Below are 19,821 nucleotides of genomic sequence, written 5' to 3'. Positions count from 1 at the left end.
AACTGAAGCTGACAGAATCTGGAGAAGTTGTACATAGTAATCAATCAGCTTGTTCAATTAAGCTTTAGAAATTAAAGCTATAAACTGATTGGTTGCCATGCTCAGCTGCTCCATATTCTGTCTGCTCCAATATTAGTACATTCCCCACAATGTAATGTCATAATTTTTACTGAGATTGAAGCTTTGGGCAGTTCCATTATCTCTGACTCAGCTTTTACTTATTGGCCCCAAGATACTAAAGATGAAAAGATTGTAAATGCTTAATAATATAGACATCTATAAGCTGCATTAGTACACACAGCATATCTTGGAAATGAATTCCCCTGTTTCATCATATAGTTAGTTGCTTGTTAACCACTTGACCACTGGGCACTTAAACCCCTTCCTAACCAGACCAATTTTCAGCTTTCGGTGCTCTCACACTTTGAATGACAATTACTCAGTCATGCAATGCTGTACCCATATGAAATTTTTGTCCTTTTTTCCACACAAATAGAGCTTTCTTTTGATGGTATTTAATCACTGCTGGGTTTTTCATTTTTTGTGCTAAAAATCAAAAAAGATTGAAAATTCGATAAAAAAAAAAAAAAAAAAACAATTCTTTGTTTCTTTTAAAATTTATTTCAGAGTATTGGCAAGCATTGGCAGAGTATTGGCAAGCATTGGCAGAGTATTGGCGAGTATTGGCAGAGTATTGGCGAGTATTGGCGAGTATTGGCAGAGTTTTGCAGAGTATTGGCAGAGTATTGCAATGTTGCAGAGTATTGGCAGAGTATTGCAGAGTATTGCACAGTGTTGCAGAGTATTGCACAGTGTTGCAGAGTATTGGCAGAGTATTGCACAGTGTTGCAGAGTATTGCACAGTGTTGCAGAGTATTGCACAATGTTACAGAGTATTGCAAATTATTGGCACTGAGCAGCGCTGTGGGCACTAAACATCCAGCCCACAGCGCTGCTGCAATCTCTCCCTCTCTCCCCTTGCACTGTACCGATCGGTACAAAGATGGGAGGGAGGAACCGGCATAGTGATGTGGTTTGTTTACAAGTGGTTGCTCTGTCATTTGACAGAACAATCACGTGGTAAACGGCCGCTATTTACCGTGATCCGTGATGCGCCGGGTCCTGGGTCACGGATGTTCCCGGGTGCGCGCCCCAGGGGGCGCGCAGGAGCAACATTCTGGAAGGACGTCCCACGGACGTCCACCCAGAATAAGCCGACTGCGCTGTAGCCGTCTTTCGGCTATGGCCCGGTTGGCAAGTGGTTAAAATGAGTTGCTATACCTCCTCCCATGCTCATCTCCAAGTTTTCTCCAGAGCATCTTCCATCCTCTGGAACTCGCTACCTCAACCTGTCTGGCTATCCCCTACTCTTGCTACTTTCAGGCGATCCCTGAAAACTCATCTCTTCAGGGAAGCCTATCACGTCTCCAACTAATCTTTTACCACTTCCATCAGCTCATTCCCCACAGTTACAACCTTTTGTACCACCTGCCTCTCCCTATTAGATTGTAAGCTCTTCTGAGCAGGGCCCTCTTAACTCTCTTGTATTGTCTCCCTTTTATATTGTAAAGTGCTACGTAAACTGTTGGTGCTATATAAATCCTGTATAATAATAATAATAATAATAATATACCAATACATGAAAAATGGGCTATTAGCAATTGATGGATAATCATAACACATCACTGAGTTGTCCTTATCTTCCATAATCTCATAAGTATGACCTTTATGTATAATTAGAAATTATGGCAGTAAGTTATGATACTGGCTTAGAAACTGATTAAGATGTGAAGAGAAGTATAGTAATGGATAGGAAGCTATTACAGTGCAATCCCACTACAGTTTAGTTTTAATGCTTTTTGATTGGCAAAGGGAAGGCCTAAAAACTTACTGCAAGAGTGGTTAATAAAAAAGTAATTCTTTAATTTTTTTACCAATTTCTTAGGTACATTTGATTTTTAAGGGATACTGTTAATTTTTAAGTGCTCTCACTCTGCCACTCTAAACTGCCAATATAAAAGTCACTAGGCCTGAGAAACCTTTGCCAATTCTGAAAACTAGAGATGCATGAAAAGATCAGGAGGAATCTTCATTTTTAGCCTTTCTGGATTTAATTTCAATTGTAATGTAGACAGAAAAGAGAATTGACCCCTAACTGGACCTTTAAGGCAATGAAGTGGAATGTGTTGCATATGATAGTCTTTGTAAACATACACATGATTGATTCTCCTACGTACCCCCGAAGAAGGAGATGAAAAAACTCCAAAACGCGCTGTATGAATCATAAGACAACAGTATCAATCACTGTGGTGATTGTTTCAGCTCATATGCATGACTGTCTAAACATTCCGCCATTTTTATCCTGTATTCTTTTAATATATGTATGTTACCAATAAAACATTTATATTTTTCTATCTATACATACTTGAGTGCCTTAAAAGTCCGGTTAGGGGTCAATTCTCTTTTCTGTCTAGCTATTTTGGATGTGGCACATTGTAGAGACATTCTTCGTCTCCGACAACAAATCTTGTTCAATTGTAATGTACAGCCTGCGACCTCATTTTCACTCACCATATAACTGTGTCTATTTTATCCACAGCAGAGTTACATAAAGGCAGTGACATGACAAAGCAAGAACCAAGTAGTTGTATATCACTGGTGTCCAGGAATAATGGCATATTAAATGCTTTACATTTTTTTAAATAAATTAAAAATAAAAATAAATATACAGGAAGCCCCGAGTTACAAACATCCGACTTACATACGACTCATACAAATGGAGGGAGGCAACAGGAAGGAAATTTACTCCTAGGAATGGAAATTCACTACTGTAATGCCCCGTACACACGGTCGGATTTTCCAATGGAAAATGTCCGATCAGAGCGTGGTGTCGGACATTCCGACCGTGTGTGGGCGACACACAAAGTTTGAGAGCAGGCTATAAAATTTTCCGACAACAAAATCCGATCGCGTCATTTCCAACCGTGTGTGGCCAGTTCCGACGCGTGCCACGCATGCTCAGAAGAAATTCCGAGACGGAACAGCTCGGTCTGGTAAAATTAGCATTCGGAATGGATACAGCACTTTCGTCACGCTGCAATGTAAAAAATGGTTTAATATAGCGCACTCTCTTCTTCTTTCTAATGTGAGAAGAATGAAGTAGTTTTGCTGCTTATATTAACACAGACTTCTCACAAACTTCTTTCTTTATTATTTATTGTGATTCCCTCAATATATTTTGATTTGTCACATCTGACCAATTTTTTTTTTGTATGTTTCTAATTTTTAAAAAATTTTTTTCAAGGCTGTTTTTTTTTTTCTAATTTTGTTTGCTTTTTAATCAAGAATATTTTTGGGTGTGTTTTGTGTGTCAAGTTACCACAACACCATTATTGTATTATTTAATCTCAAGGAGATTGTTTGGTGTTGGTGTCCCTTGTTAATTTCACATTGTATTTTTGAAATGTACCTGCCTCCTCACAAACAAACTGTTTTTTTTTTTAAGGAAAACACACATAGGCGAGTATAATTGAACCAAAAATTCCTTTATTAAGGGCTCACAACCAAACAAAGAGAGAGGCAACACTGGAGAAACAGCTGAAATTGGTGAAACCTTTGGCCCCCAGGGCAGACATCAATTATTTTACTACAAAATTGGAGGCCTGAGGAGTCCATATCTAAGGGAGTGCAGTCTGGTCCAGAAGTTCCAGAGATCCTGAAAGCAGCAGATGACATCTGTGTCCCCAGGCTGTGGTCATACAAGAGACTGCATCTTTTGCCAGACCAGACTGAACCCAGGGCCATCACTCTCTGGTCTTCCTTCCATGCTTCCTTTCACGCTGTAGCTGTGGTGGTGGAGTTGTGGCAGCAGGAGGAGGAGGAGGAGGATGGTCCAACTCAATCACGTTGGTCTTGGGTGTGATTTCGCCACTCACCCCCTTAGTTAGGACTTTATAAATAAGTTTCTCACACATGAGGCGTTGGCCCTCCTGCATGCCCTTCAGTTTGGTGGCAGCCATGCAGGAAAAGGCCTCTTCAGGAGTGGTTAAGGCTCTGAGGGACGCAGAAGCCTCCTGAATGAGCCTGAGTGCTGAATCCTGAACGTGACTCCCCTTCCTGGGTCTTTTGTATGGAAGGCGGAGGGGAGGAACCTGCGATTCGGTCAGGCTTCGACTGGTCCCAGGCTTCTCCTAGCTGCAACTTAGCCCCGCCTCCTCCTGGCTGCCACTAACCCCCGCCTCCTCCTGGCTGCCACATTCCACAGCCTCCTCCTGTGTGCCACATTCTAGAGCCTCGTCCTGGCTGAGGTCTTCCTGTGTATGAAAAAGGGACATAGTTTGAGTTTTTGATTCATCAATCACACACAATTGTCACCTCATGACTGTTGAAAATTGAATGTTAAGAAATATAACTGATGATCATTCTGAGCCCAACATTTTTCATTCTTGTCCCAAATATTTTTAGTGATCAATAATAACATCTAGTAAACATTAATTTATTGACCAGAAATCTGTAGAAGAATGCTATACCTGACTCCATCTGGGCTCCTCCACTTCTTCCTGGCTGGAAGTCCCAGGTTGGACATCAGAAGCCTCAGCTGGGGTGGAAGGAAGAGTGGAAGGAAGAGTGGAGAGGGATTCCCTGACTTCAGTGTGGTCTGACAGAAATCGCAGTCTCTCATAGTACCACAGCCTGGGGACATAAATGTCATCTGCTCCAGCTTCGGATCTCTGGGAATCCGTGACTTTCTTGCGCTCCCTAAGATAAGTGCTCCTCAGGCCACCAATTTTGGCTTTTAAATAGGGGATGGTTGCCGTGGGGACCACCGGCTTCACCAACTCCAGCAGTTTCTCCTGCCAGTTTCTGCCTGCCTCTTTTGTTTATGATTATAATGTGGATGTTTCACCTGCCACAGACAGGGCAGCTCCCTGTACTTGTCTATGAACAGGGGGAGGAAGTTGTGGTCATTGAAGCCATCCATTTTATCTGCAAGAAACAACACAAGACAAACCCTAATGTCAGGCAAAACTCTCCTAATCTTGTTACAATATAGGCCTCAATCTAGAAGCAGTATAGGCCCAAGTTTAGATCTTACCTTTGTTATCACGATCGGCGCCTCCGATACTCCTTCCTCCGCTCACAGATCGTACGTACTACGCACGCGTGTTACGCTTTATACACACTGCGCATGCGTGTAACTCAACCCGCCCCTGACGTTCTTTCTAGTCTATTCCCCGCCCCTTTTCGTTCGGTGCAGTGGGGGAAGAGCACATGGCGGAGTCAGAGCAGGTGCATGATAATTATAGCAACGAGGAGGAGGGGGAGGAAAGCCCGGAGCCAGAAACGTCTGGATCCAGAAGGAGAAGATTTAAGGCATGAAATATGTCCTTTGGGGAGATGTTGGAGATGGTTGACATCCTGAAGAGGGCCGACTATGATGGAAAGTATGGACCTTACCCCAACCCCAATGTCCGAAAGGCCAAGATAATGGCGAAAGTGGTCAAAAGTCTGCACCGGAATTTTGGGGTACGACGATCGAAAGATCAGCTCAGGAAGCGGTGGTCGGACCTGAAATTTTGAGAGCATGAGCAGTACTGAAAGATCCAGAGAGTGCTGCAAAAAAGTAAGTAGTTGTCCTGTGTTCCTATTCTTTTTGTGTTTATTACGTTCGTGCTGCTCCATGTGCTTTTCTTAACTGTTGTACAGTTTAAAATGTCAGCTTTCATGTTCATGGGCACAATATTCGTTCGTATCCAACATTTTTCTTTCGGCCTATAAAACACCATTGTTTTGGCCATATGCATTTGCCCACATTTTTTAGGGCCTATTTGTATGAAAATAATTTGGTTGCATAGATGGGTTTGTTACTAGAAGGAAATGCTAACTCGATTCTGTGTAAGGAGAGGACACTCAGCAGCAGTCTTCACATCTGGACACTGGAGCACTAGTGTGGGACACAAGAACACCCTTTTTATTAGGGGGCCCACACAGGTGCTCCAGTGTATACTATAGGGGTGTCTCCATCTGTGAAGCTTGCACAAAACAGGGAAAGTATTGAAGCTTGACAAAGGACACTCAAAATTCAACATCTTGGAACTCTCCCAAAATAGACAATTGTACCCCACTTCCAAGCAATGATTCATATTTATATTTCTGCCATCAAATATCTGTGTGCTAAGTATACCATTTCTTTTTTACATAGGGGAGAAAAGACTCGGAGGACACTCCTCATCCGAGGAGACCACAGACCCCCCACCTCTGGAAGAAGGGGAAATCCCCCAAAGACAAGAAGAGCAGGAGGAGGAAGAAGACGTGGTGGAACTAGTCACCACAACAGGTGAGTGTCTGCGACCACAGGCTCAGGTAAGAGATGGATGCCGGTATATTTATAATACATGTTTTTTGTTGTTTCTATCTTTTTAGGTGATCATGATGTTGTGGATCCAGGGCATTTCACCTCGGAAAGTGCACAGATCCTGATTGGGGAGATCATGGGGTGTAATTTTGCAATGGAAAATATCAAGAAAAACATCAATGATGCTATTCAAAAAAATAATAACATCATTGATGTTTTGGGGAGAGTTTAAAACCCCTCCAAATCCCTTTCTTTTATGGTGTGCTACAATTTTAAAATTTTTTGTACAATTGTAGAAAAGCCAAATTTTGAAGAGGCACACAGTGTGTCAACATGTGCTATCTGCCATCACGGGAGATCAATGGATGCGTTTTGGGGGGTGCAACCCCTTCCTCAATAATAAAGTAGCTGAGAGGAAGGGGTTGCTCCCCCAAAACACGTCCCTTGATCCCCCGTGATGGCAGGTAGCACATGTTGACATTCATAAATTGGTGTGCCTCTTCAAAATTTGGCTTTTCCTGGGGTGACTTCACCCCATCTGAACGTAATATCAAACACAGTTCCTAAATACTCATGTCTGATATTGCCTTCAAGTTCTACCAAATGTGAACTTTGTAAGTTCAAGATTTGTGTCTTTCTTGCTGGTTTTAAACATGCCTGTTTTATCTTAAATGGACATTTCTACTTTTTCTAATGCCACCCCAAAAATTGTTATACAACAAACATGTTAGTTTGTTTTAAAAACCTTTTCTAAATGCACATGTGATTGCAGGTATTAAAAAGCTTGTTAATCAAGAATGTGTGGATTATTGTCTCAACGCTACAACACTTTTGGGGTGCTCTAATTGGTGTTTTCTGTGACAATGGGTGTTATTTCCTAAGGGAAAATACACTTTGCACTACAAGTGCAGTTTCAACTGCACTTGTAGTGCAAAGTGTCTTTGCCTTTAGTAAATAACACCCAACAGTGCTTTGTATAAGGTTACACAATCACGCCATTTTCAGGACTCACCACATTTCTGTCAGGGTCAGCTAAAACAAACACAAGCAGGAAATGTCAACAAAGATTTGCTTAATGTTTTTTTATTTGATAAAGGTTTCACACATTGTCTGGCATATTGATAGCCCCTCTACCCGCAAAGAATTCAAGGTATCTTAGCCGGACATCACGGGCACTCAGGGAGGGCAAGCCAGGACGGCCACTTTAAAGCCCCGTCAGGGTTGGTTCATTTTGAATTCCGGCCTCAGGCCCAACTGAGCCAGCATAGTTGGCAGAATGTTGCCGTAAAAAGTTGTGTAGAACACAGCACACCAGGATAATGTGATTCAGTTTATACTCCGCCATATGTATGGGTCTAAGAAATAGGCGGAACCGGCTGGCCATGATTCCAAGCATGTTTTCCACCACTCTTCTGGCTCTGGCCAGCCTGTAATTAAAAACCCTCTGGTCCGGGGTGAGGGTCCTCATCGGGAATGGCCGCATAAGATGGTCCCCCAGTGCAAAGGCTTCATCCGCAATGAAGACAAATGGGAGTCCTTCCACATTGTCTTCTGGAGGTGGCAAGACCAAGCTGCCATTCTGGAGACGCCTGTAGAACTCGGTCTGGGCGATGACTCCACCATCGGACATCCAGCCATTCTTCCCCACGTCCACATACAGGAACTCATAAGTAGCCGACACCACCGCCAACATCACAATACTGTTGAACCCCTTATAATTATAATAGTACAACCCCGAGTTGGATGGTGGGATGATGTGGACGTGTTTCCCATCAATTGCCCCTCAGCAGTTAGGAAAGTCCCACCGCTGGGCAAAGTGGGAGGCCACAGTCTGCCATTCCTGTGGCGTGGAAGGAAACTGTTGAGGAAAACAAAAAAAAAAATTAGGCTTTTTGCACATAAACATGGAAAGCAGATTAGACACAAACATTCTTGGCCAACATCAAGATAACATTGATTTATGGGAATTTTTAAAGACCAAAGTATAAGGTACACCTATCATATTCCCCCTCCCCCCCCTCTCATGGGCCATTTCTAACATTATAGGGGGGGCTCTTGGACAGGTAACCATCTCCACTTCATTGAGAGATGAATGCCTAAATAATGTGTATTACTTGGAACAGCCCCTCCTTAGTTACACTATTGGCAACCCACTGGACAGGTAAGAAGTGTCATAATACAAAGATATAAATACACACTGTACACATTTGAGCACATTTGGACATTCTGCTATTACCTATCAAGATAATAATAGGATACAAAAACTTGAAACAGTACCATTTGAAAGCATACAGGCAGGCCCTTGCACTACATGCTTTGGGGAATTCATCCATACATCTGACCACAAAAGAGATGGGTATAGTGTGTATGGGTTTGGCAAAGTCAGCAGATAGATGATTAAGGATAGATAGAGAATTGGTATCAGCTGACTTAGCAGTTGGGGGGAGGGAGGGTTCCAAATGATTTGGGGACCCCCCCAAAAAAGCCTCTGGCACTCTGCCTGAATTTAAAGCACCAATCACATTTAAAAACATTTTAGGGGGTGTTTGGTGTAAAGCACTACTATGGAGCTGATAAAATACATTGTTAAGTGACTACATGAGGTGAATATAGGGCAGGAGACCATGCTGGGGAAGTAAGTGAAGGCAAATAAGTATGAAGGACCAAAAAAACAAAAAAATAAAAATCCAGCATGCACGAGGACAAAGGGGACATTCACAGCATATTACAATCATGGTAATTAGGGAATCAGGAAAGAAATACAATATATTAGCAAACATTATATACAATAAAATGTGATATTAAAGGATAAAAATCTTACCTTAATATACTCCTTCTGCAGGACCTGGATGATGGCAGAACAGGTCTCTGGGATAATGATCCCCAGAGCCTGGGGGGAGATGCCTGTCGAGAACTTGAGGTCCTGCAGGCTTCTCCCCGTCGCCAAGTACCGCAGGGTGGCGACGAGCCTCTGCTCCGGAGTGATGGCTTGCCTCATGCAGGTATCCTGCCTGCTAATATAGAGGGTCAGCAAAGCCAACAAACAGTGAAATACGGGGTCCGTCATCAGGAGAAAGTTCCTGAAATTATCAGGATTATTCTCACGGATCTCACGGAGCAAAGGCATATGACAGAACTGGTCATGCTGGAGCAACCAATTCTTGGTCCATGAACTTGGTCCATGAAATTTGAGCTTCACCTCCCCTTGTTTCTAAAAACCCTTTATTCATTTAGTCACTTTAGCGCTACACTTTTTTCTTATATTGTACATGAACTCCTCCCCACCCTGTTCATGGACTGGACTTGTGTCAAGGTCAGGACCCCAACACCAAGCCCCCACACAGCACGAACTCCAAACAGCAGTGCACCAACACCTTTGCAGCCATTGTGCTATTGCTGGGTGTTTGGTGTGCTCCTGTACCTTTAAGGAGGGGTGGGCTCCCCTCCAGCCACCGGCTCTCATTTATCCATTAAATGCATGTGCCTCCACTGTGGGGACACTCATACTTTAGTGTTAGGACCACAGATACAAGGCTCTGTGGCTCACGCATGCGTTTGCAAATGTGTGCGGACTAAACCCCTTTTTTAACGCTTACTGTTAGATAGGTCAATTTGGTTGTCTGCAAGCTGGTGGTAAGTAGACTTTGGCTTTTTCCTGGGCATTCCCCAGACACTTGTTGGTACCTTTTTTAGCCTCCCAATGCTGCTTACTGCGATAGCCAGCTATAAATGAGAGTGGTGGCAAGCTTTTGTTTGGCACTGATAGGTGGCACTAATGGGCACTGATAGGAGGCACTGAAGGGCACTGATAGGCGACACTGATGGGCACTGGTAGGTGACACTGATGAGGAGGCACTGATTGGCAGCATTGATGAACACTGATTGGCAGTACTGGTGGGCACTGATGGGACTTCACTGATAATCAGGACACTAATAACCAGTGCTCTAATTATGAGTGTAGATGTCCCTTTCACAGAAGCTGGTTATCGGCTCTCCTCTCGTCACGCTGTCAGTGTGAGGAAAGGAATGCCGATAACCGGTTTGTGTTTACATCGTGATCATCTGTGATTGGACACAGCTAATCACATGGTAAAGGGCCGCTATGTTTGGCCCTTTACCCCGATCTGTGATCAGCTGTGTCCTTAAAGGCTTACATTAAAGATTTGCTGGTGTCAACTATAAGATACACATTAAAGAGTTGCTGACCTCAGCTTAAAGGTCTACCCTTGGTCCCTGAGCACTGGCAGGGCTAAAGTTATTTGTAAACCCTGTACCTCTCTTCCCTGTACAATTTCTTGGAGTTTTTTTGCCAGTAATGTGGGCTGGGGAAGAGCCATTCTAGAAGAGAATTTGCCTTTCAGGCTTTACCTGAAAAGGATGCAAATACAGGGGCCCAATCTCTGCCTGGAAAGGAGGTCCACTGTGAGAAGCCTTTCTGTCCCTCAGGCCTGCTGCCTAGGAAGGTCTCACCAGCTTCAGAACCCAGTCCCAAAGAATTGTTAATGGGCCTATTTTGGAGCCTAGAAAATAGGAAGGTGGCTAGAAATATTGTGAACATTCAGAAGGCTTGTTTACTTAATTACTGGTCACATCTTAAAGGCTTACATTAAAGATTTGCTGGTCTTAACTATAAGGTACACATTAAAGAGTTGCTGACCTCAGCTTAAAGGTCCATCCTTGGTCCCTGAAGTTATTTTGTAAACCCTGTCCCCCTCTTCCCTGTACACTCAGCCAATAAACAAACATATATTGACGGTGTGGATGTTAGTTAACGGCTCACTAATGGTGGATTGTTGAGTGCTGTAGGGTAGCTGTAAGCCAGATCATCAATAAAAGGGCTTCATAGGGAGTTATTGTTACACTATTCAGATTGCTAACAAAATTAACTGGCTATAGGGTAAAATGTGTGATTGGGTCCCCATACAGGTATATCTGTACTTTTAATTTGTTTTATGTTTGGAGAACAAGAGAGTAAAAATGACCATAGCTTATTATAGAGGGCATAAATCTATGAATGTTGTTTTTCTACCATAATATTTACTGATAAAGGAATAGATGTATATGAACTTACACAAGTATACTTTTCATATATGTTTATTAGCATCTGTAATAACTTTTGATTCAAATGACTGATATAAGAATGCATTGAAAGTAAAAGCTTAATTTTACTTTGTAGTTAAGGCAGACAATTCAAACCCTTTTTTTGTTAGAAATTAAAGACAAAGGGACTGATATTATACCATGTCCTGCAAATGTACTGTATGATTTGTACTAATATTGCATAATACACTTCTGCAGAAATACTTTTCATCTTTCAGTGCTCCACATCAGAAGTATTGCTAGGACTGTAAAAGACCTGGGACACGCCTTAGCACACCTAAGCACTCCAGAATGATACAGGTCACAGCAGTGTGGGTGCGGCCTCACTGCACTGATAATTAAAGATGCATACCTAAATAGATTCTGAACTTACTCACTGTATGCACAGCACACATACTGTATATCACAGTCATTATACCCACAAAATGTCCTACAGACACAAATAAACCTCAGCCCGTTTGAATATTAATGATGGCCTCAGCACCCTCTTCCTACGCTAAGTAGAATTTCCAGTTTGTCAGTTGTGTCTACGTCCAAGGTCGGTAGTTAGGTATCTGCTATGTAAGATGTCTGATTATCTTCTCTAGTCGTAGTGGAATTATTGGATTGTTCATTGGATACATTATAGAGAGATTGCTAAAAGTCACTAAACGTCTTCTTTATTGAAAACGTTGAGGTTATCATCTCTCTGTTTGATCCCTGAAGATGTGAAATGAAAGTATAAGTCTGTTGTTAGTGTTAAGAGTGACCCAATGGCTTTCCACATTTTTTTCGCCTAATTTGTATTGGTGTAGTGCAAGTTTGTCTGCAAACGTGCGGGCAGAAGATTCGTATACGTCACAAAGACACACCTGGCGGAAACTACCTCCAATAGTATTTTGGCCATGTTTTAATGCTTATATTTTGTTTCCAGGGCCCCAAGATTTTGGACCGTGGATGCAATGGATGCAAATCGCTTCTTTTTCAAGCGAGCACCCAGTTGGATCAAAGTCCCACTTAAAACCGCCTTCAGAGCTTCCCACTGGGGTAGGGTCTAAAGCGTGGTCAGCCAGGAAATTAGATATAGTTTCCATGATACATGCAGTTTCACCAACAATGCATCATTCAGATGCCAGGTCCTTTCTTTTAGTGGAGCCAGGGGGATTTTAGATGTCAAGTAAATAGGTGAGTGGTCCGACCAAATCATAGTATCAATGTCACACGCCGGTGACCAGTCTAAACAATTATGATCAACAAAAAAATTATCAATGAGGCTGTAAGAGTGGTGAACTGAGGCAAAATAAGTATCATTTCTGGATTTAGGGTGCAATATCCTCCACACATCAATCAAATGATAATCATGCATACACTTCAGCTTTTTCCATTTAGAGAGCGACACTGAGGATTTAGACGTAGATGTATCCAGCTGCAGATCCATAGGAAAATTAAAATCACTACCCATAATGAGTCTCCCCTCCATGAAGCCAGACAGTATCTTCAGATATCTTATAGTGGTTTGGATTTGATTAATGTTTGGCAAGTATATATTAGCCACTGTAAATTTAGTTCCCCAAAGGGAAAATTTTACAAAGACATACGTCCCTGAGGGGTCAGCAATTTGGTCAATCAAGACAATTGGCAGCGCTTTATGAAAAGCTTCTTTGGCCTTCTGGACAGGACTGGTACTATGGATCCACTGGTTGAAATATCTGTTGGAGCAGGAAGGAAAAGAATCAGTCCGGAAATGCATTTCTTGCAAAAGAAGTATATTAACTTTATGTTTATGCATTTAGCAAAGTGTTAGTCCTCTCTTAGAGGCAATATTTAAGCCCTTAATATTGTAGGAGTTTCAGTAACAGTTGTGTCCAGAGCTTTTTTTCAGTGTGGGAACACAGTTCCGACACCTCCATCACTGAATGTATTTAATGGCAATGGGTATTGAGATGTGCTGAGTGGTCCAATGATGCTAGCTGCTGGGGGATTTATTGTTGCTGAGAAGGGGGTTAATTTTTGCTGGGAGGGATCTACTTTTGAAGGAGAGTTCTATTGTTTCTGGCTGCTGGAGGGTCTATTAATTTTGGCTGCTGGGGGATCTTTGGTTGCAAGGGGATCTTTTGTTGAGGGAGGGGTCTATTGTTGCTGAGTGGCTTATGTTGCTTATGGTCAATTGTTGCTGGGGGGGTCTTATGTTGCTGGTTGTCAATTGTTGCTGGGAGCAATCTACTGTTGAAGAGGGGTCTATTGTTGCTGGCTGCTGGGAGATCAATTGTTGCTGGTGGGGTCTATTGTTCCTGGGGTGGGTCTGTTGTTGCGAGGTGGTATTTTGTTGCAACCAGTCTATTGTTGCTGGGGGATCTGTTAATAATGGGGATGTCTATTATTGTCGGGGAATCTATTTTTGCTTGGGGGGAGCTATTGTTGCTGGCTGCAAGGGATCCATTTTACTGCTTTTGTTATTATTACCAAATTCCATACAGATTACTTAGCACTAGGGATGAGCCCATAGGGATGTCCCTGTGCGTCAGAGGGGGGCAGGGTCACCCGGCAACGTCACCGTGTGGCCCCACTCTCAGTTATAAAAGAGCTGTCACCTAAGAGGACGGTCATTATGGCGGGTGCCTCCCATAGATCCGGATCGGTGGTGGTGTGTGGGGTTTTTCTTCTTTTTCAGTCCATCGGCGGAGCAAGAGAAGAAGAAGAAGACTTCGTGGGACAGTTTTATTTTTTTATTTCTTAATAAAGGAATTGTCCCAAGCCGTGTCATGTAATTTTTACCATTTTCACACTTTTTTTGTGAAATGGTAGGGGTACATTTATACCCCGTTACCATTTCACACAAGGGGGGGAGGCTGGAATCTGGGGGTCCCCTTTTGAAAGGGGGCTTCCAGATTCCGATAAGCCCCCCGCCCGCAGACCCCCACAACCACCGGGCAAGGGTTGTGGGGATGAGGCCCTTGTCCCCATCAACATGGGGACACGATGCTTTGGCTACCCCAAAGCACCCTCCCCATGTTGAGGGCATGTAGCCTGATACTCTCTCATCCCCGCTCTTTTCCTGTGACCTGCCAGGTTGCGTGCTCGGATAAGGGTCTGATATGGATTTTTGGGGGCCCCACGCCATTTGTTTTATTTTGGCACGGGATTCCCCTTAATATCCATACCAGACCTGAAGGGCCTGGTATGGAATTTTGGGGGACCCCCACGCATTTTTTTTTTTTTAAATTTGGTTTGGGGTTCCCCTTAATATTCATACCAGACCCAAAGGGCCTGGTAATGGACTGTGGGGGAATCCCATGCCATTTTTTTCAATGACTTTTATGTGTTTTGCCGGGACCGACAATTCATTATAGCCGCGAGTACTTTTAAATTACTTTTTTTCCTTGAGAAATGTCATTTTGTGCAGGGACTGTTGTAAACGTGGGAAGCATGCGCCACTTTACAGGCATACTATAGACACCCCCTAGGTACGAAATTTAAAGGAATATTTCATTTTTATTGTTTCACTTTAAGCATTATTAAAATCACTGCTCCCGAAAAAAACGGCCATTTTTAAAACTTTTTTTTTGCTTTGATGCATGTCCCCTGGGGCAGGACCCAGGTCCCCAAACATTTTTTATGACAATAACTTGCATATCAGCCTTTAAAATTAGCACTTTTGATTTTTCATGTTCGCATCCCATAGACTTTAACGGTGTTCGCGTGTTCAAACAATTTTTTTGCCTGTTCGCATTTTCTGCCTCTAACCAAACCGGGGGGGTGTTCGGCTCATCCCTACTTAGCACCACAAAATTATACTTGATTATTTTCTTTACAAGAGGGGGTACTGGAAGGTGGGTATAGGGTGGAAACAAGGAGTGGTGCTTGAAGGTGGGTAGGGGGCAGAGAGAGGGGGTGCCTTAGGAGAGGGGAGTTCCTGCACCTATTCTCTGAGAAAAAAAGCCCTGGTTGTGTCACAATCATTTGAGCCATGATGGAGTGTAGGGAAAGATGCAGAAGAGATAAAAAAAAGAGAGAGAAAAAGAAAAGAAAAAAGAGGGAAAATGGGAGGGGGAAAAATACAAAGGCACTCAAGAGAGAGTATCACAGAAGGACCCTAATATGCCTGCAGCAACGCAGGACACTGTGTGATATATCACACAATAGACACTAACCATGCCAACCCAGCATTGGCTCAAAGGTGATTTTGTTAACCCTGCAAAATTTCACCCTAGCACTATTGCTGTTATTTGTATAAATGGTGACACACGTGGCTACCAGACTACTATGGTTGAGGTTGATTCTCCCTGGGGCACTGCGACACATGTGGTAGGTATGCTACCCTCACTGCTTCATGAATCTCCAGTGGGGAGAGCTTTTCCTCATGTTTGGAATTTGTGGAAAAACAAAAGGAGTCAGAAGGACATAGCTACCCTTGCTTGGGAAACAACTAAACTCATTCCTGACTCTTTTGATGGCAAAATGGAAGGGGAAACTGTCGGTTTGTACAAGGAAGGGGTAGATCATTTTCCTTTCTCTGTAATGGCTGGGGAACAGGAGGATCTGGAATCTAACCCCAAGCTTGAAAATATTGAACAGGAAATTATCTCTGAGGCTAATAATGAAAGTTGACAGAATGTGGAGCCAGACTTAGAAGTCAGAAAAGATTATTTTTGTACAGAACAATTGAAAGGCTAAAGGCTTACTAGAGCCAATGAAAATGATAGATGGGAAACCCATTGAACTTGACGCTGGGGTGTCTTTTCCCTACATGGCTCTTAAAAATACCTTGCTTTATCAAATGGTAAGCAAAAGGATGAGGTGGAAGAACAGGTACTGGTCCCTAAAAGACATGGGCTGAACACCCCCTGTTCGGTTCGCACCAGAACTCCCAAACAGGGAAAAAGTTTGGCCCTATTAAAGCCTATTGGACCCAAACATGGAAAATCAAAAATCCCTATTTTGAAGGCTTATATGCAATTTATTGCCCCCAAAAAGGGTATGGGTAATGCTCTGGGGGACATGCATCAGTGCAAACATTTCTTTTTTTAAATTATAGTTTTTAAAGAAGCAGTGATTTTAATGATGCTTAAAATGAAACAAAAATGAAAAATGCCTTTAAATGTGCATAGAGGTCCCCTTAGTCTGCTTGTAAAGTAGTGCATCTGTACCATGTATAAGAAGTGGAAGGCTGACAGGGAGAGGCGGCCGGTAAGTGAAGCGAAGACCAGAGGGAGAGTGAGAGACTGATCAGTGAAGCAGCGGCACTGAAGGTAACTGACTGCTGGTGTCAGATTACAAGGGGAGGCTGTGTGACACAGAGACACAAACTGCAAAACCTGACTGACAGTGTATGTGAGTACCTGTGTATTGTGTGTACCTGAGTATTGTGAGTACCTGAGTATTGTGTGTACCTGAGTATTGTACTGAGTATTGGAAGTCCAGGCTCTGAATCTAGGAAAGCAACTGTCAGCAATGAGAAGACCCTCCATACTAAAGGAGAGCCGGGAACATACCCGGCAGGTGCTGGCAGGGGCCAGCACAGAGGCGGGTGCAGACAAAGAGGTTCAGGCACTAGAAAAGAGTAGATGGGTGACAGTTAGGAAGGTTAGAGGGGAAAGGGGGGCTGATCCTGGGCTGGAACATCCCAATAAGTACGCTCCATTGAGTGATATTGGTGAAATCTGTCAGGGACCAGCACTGCTGGAGCTGAGGGACTCCCCTAGCTGCCAGGGGAAGAACTCCTCCAGTGAGGGGGGAAGTGAAGGGAAAGGAAAGACAGATTCTGGTGGTAGGGGATTCAATTCTTAGAAGGACAGAGAGGGCAATCTGTGACAAAGACCTGAAGCGCCGAACTGTATGCTGTCTACAGGGCACTCGGGTTTGGCACATCACGGATCTGGTTGACAGATTACTGGGAGGGGCTGGAGAAGACCCAGCTGTCATGATGCACGTTGGTACCAATGACAAAGTCAGAGGCAGATGGAGTGTCCTAAAGAACGATTTTAGGGACTTAGGAGCTAAATTGAGGAAAAGGACCTCCAAGGTAGTATTCTCAGAAATACTACCGGTACCTCAAGCCACATTAGAAAGGCAGAGGGAAATTAGGGAAGTAAACAAGTGGCTGAGGAGCTGGTGTAGCAAGGAGGGGTTTGGGTTCCTGGAGAACTGGGCTGACCTCTCAGTCAGTCACCAGTTCTATAGAAGGACAGACTGCACCTAAATGAGGAGGGATCTGCTGGGAGTGAAGATGGCCAAAAAGTTAAAGGGGCTTTTAAACTAGGTGATAGGGGGAGGGTCCAGAGGTCAAGATAGTTAGTGCAGAGTGTAGAATAATTATATTAATTTGGCTTTATAATCAAGATCTGTAAGTATGCAGTCTGGGTTCCCTTTTAAGCTTTGACTTTGAAAAAGCTCATTCAGCTCAGCATAAGACAAATCTTGAAATAGCTAGGTTGTGTGCATGTCATTTTTGTAACAGTTGTTCTACATGTGCTGAGTTAATGACTAAGGTCAGTAGGTCAGTGATTTCACAGATAAGAATATACTCAGTATATCTGTCATAAACTTTATTGTAAAGATCTTTTTAAAGGTAAAAACATATTATCCATAATATAGTTAGTTATTTGATATAGTTATTTAATTAGTTAGCTAGATTGAGTTTGTGTGAAGTAATATATGTTTATATGTTTCCAATTATAGTTTAATATGCATTTGTAAGGTTTGGTACAGAATTGCATTTCTGTAGTTTAAAAGATATCCATTACAAGAATTTGGCCATTTGGAAAGGTCATTCACCTTGAGTTTTTTATAAGAAACTGTTGTGTGTTACTGACAATCAAAGAGGTTTAAGAGACGTGTCAGCTGTTGGCAAAGAGAATATTTAGAATAATCACGAATATGATCATTTCATTTTTAGTTCTAGCCGTATATGGCTATGACTTTAGTCTGCTGACTAGTTGATTTGAAATAGTATAAAAACAAAGTGACACTTCACTTCAGGACGCACGACACACGACACGACACACATCATACACACAACACATGTCCTACACACACACACAGAAGGACGTCATTACTTTTTCACATACACAAAGAAGAACACACGCATTCTTACTCTACAGAAGACATTTCGTTTACATTAGGCCTAAATACAGCCTACCTCACAAACAGCTGCTAGAGTGGACATCTCTCTGACATAGAAAAGCACAAACGGAGCTGAGACATCTCTTGAACATTCTTGATACAAGTTTTTGTTCTTATTATTTTTGTTTTACTACATCAAGCTGTAAGAAGAATTTAACTTTGTATATTTTCAAGTTGTTGCCAAGTGTGACCAAATAAACTCACACTTTGTTTTAAGACAGCCTGGCTACTGAACTTTTGAACAAAACGCCTAAGACACTGTTGACATAACACGTGTGTGAGAAGAGAAGGTTTTTACACCTTCTCCACATTTTTACACAGAGCATATTCCAGAGGGTAGTATTGGGGGCATTAGTGGTAGGTTGACTAAAGCACGTAAACAGGAGGTAAGTATAGTAACAAGTCCTATTTGCAATCTCGGAACACACAATAAAAGGACAGTATGCGACCAGTCTAGACTGCTTAGCATGTTCACCAATGCCAGGAGCCTGGCGGATAAGATGGGAGAACAGGGACTAGACTAGAGATACTGTTGTACGAGGAGGATTTAGATTTTGTGGGAATTTCAGAGACTTTTCAGAGACTTGGTTCAACAGCTCTCATGATTGGCTGGCAACCATTCAAGGGTATTCTCTTTATCGCAGCGATAGAGAGGGTAAAAAAAGGGGGAGGGGTATGCCTGTATATCAAGAATAATGTACAAGTGAATGTGAGAGATGACATCACTAAGGGAGCTAGGGAGGAAGGGGAATCCTTATGGGTAGAGCTCCAAAGGGATGAAACTAAGGGGAAAATAATACTGGGAGTATCCTATAGACCCCCTAACCTGAGGGAGGAGGGGGAGACGGACCTCCTATCACAATTTGGATTAGCAGCAAGGATGGGAAGTGTGATCATAATGCAGGATTTTAATTTTCCGACATAGACTGAGCGGAAGGAACCGCGCATTTGTCAAAGGCTCGCCAGTTCCTAAATGTCTTGCAGGACAATTTCATGGGTCAGATGGTAGACTCACCAACTAGAAACTAAGCGTTACTAGACCTACTGATTACCAACAATACAGCCCTGATCACGGATGTGGAAATAAGGGACAATATAGGAAGCAGCTAACACAGGTCAATTAGCTTCAGTATAAATCACACAAATAGGAAACATAAGGGGAATACAAAAAAAAGAACTCTATTCAGGGGAATGGCACTGTTCAAATAATGAATATAAACTATATGTGAATCCAATCCACTATTATAAATGTTACCAACTCAACG

The sequence above is a fragment of the Aquarana catesbeiana genome, linkage group LG04 (genome assembly GCF_042186555.1).
Source record: "Aquarana catesbeiana isolate 2022-GZ linkage group LG04, ASM4218655v1, whole genome shotgun sequence".
NCBI classification, from domain to species: Eukaryota; Metazoa; Chordata; class Amphibia; order Anura; family Ranidae; genus Aquarana; species Aquarana catesbeiana.
Note: the sequence above shows the minus strand (reverse complement) of the source record.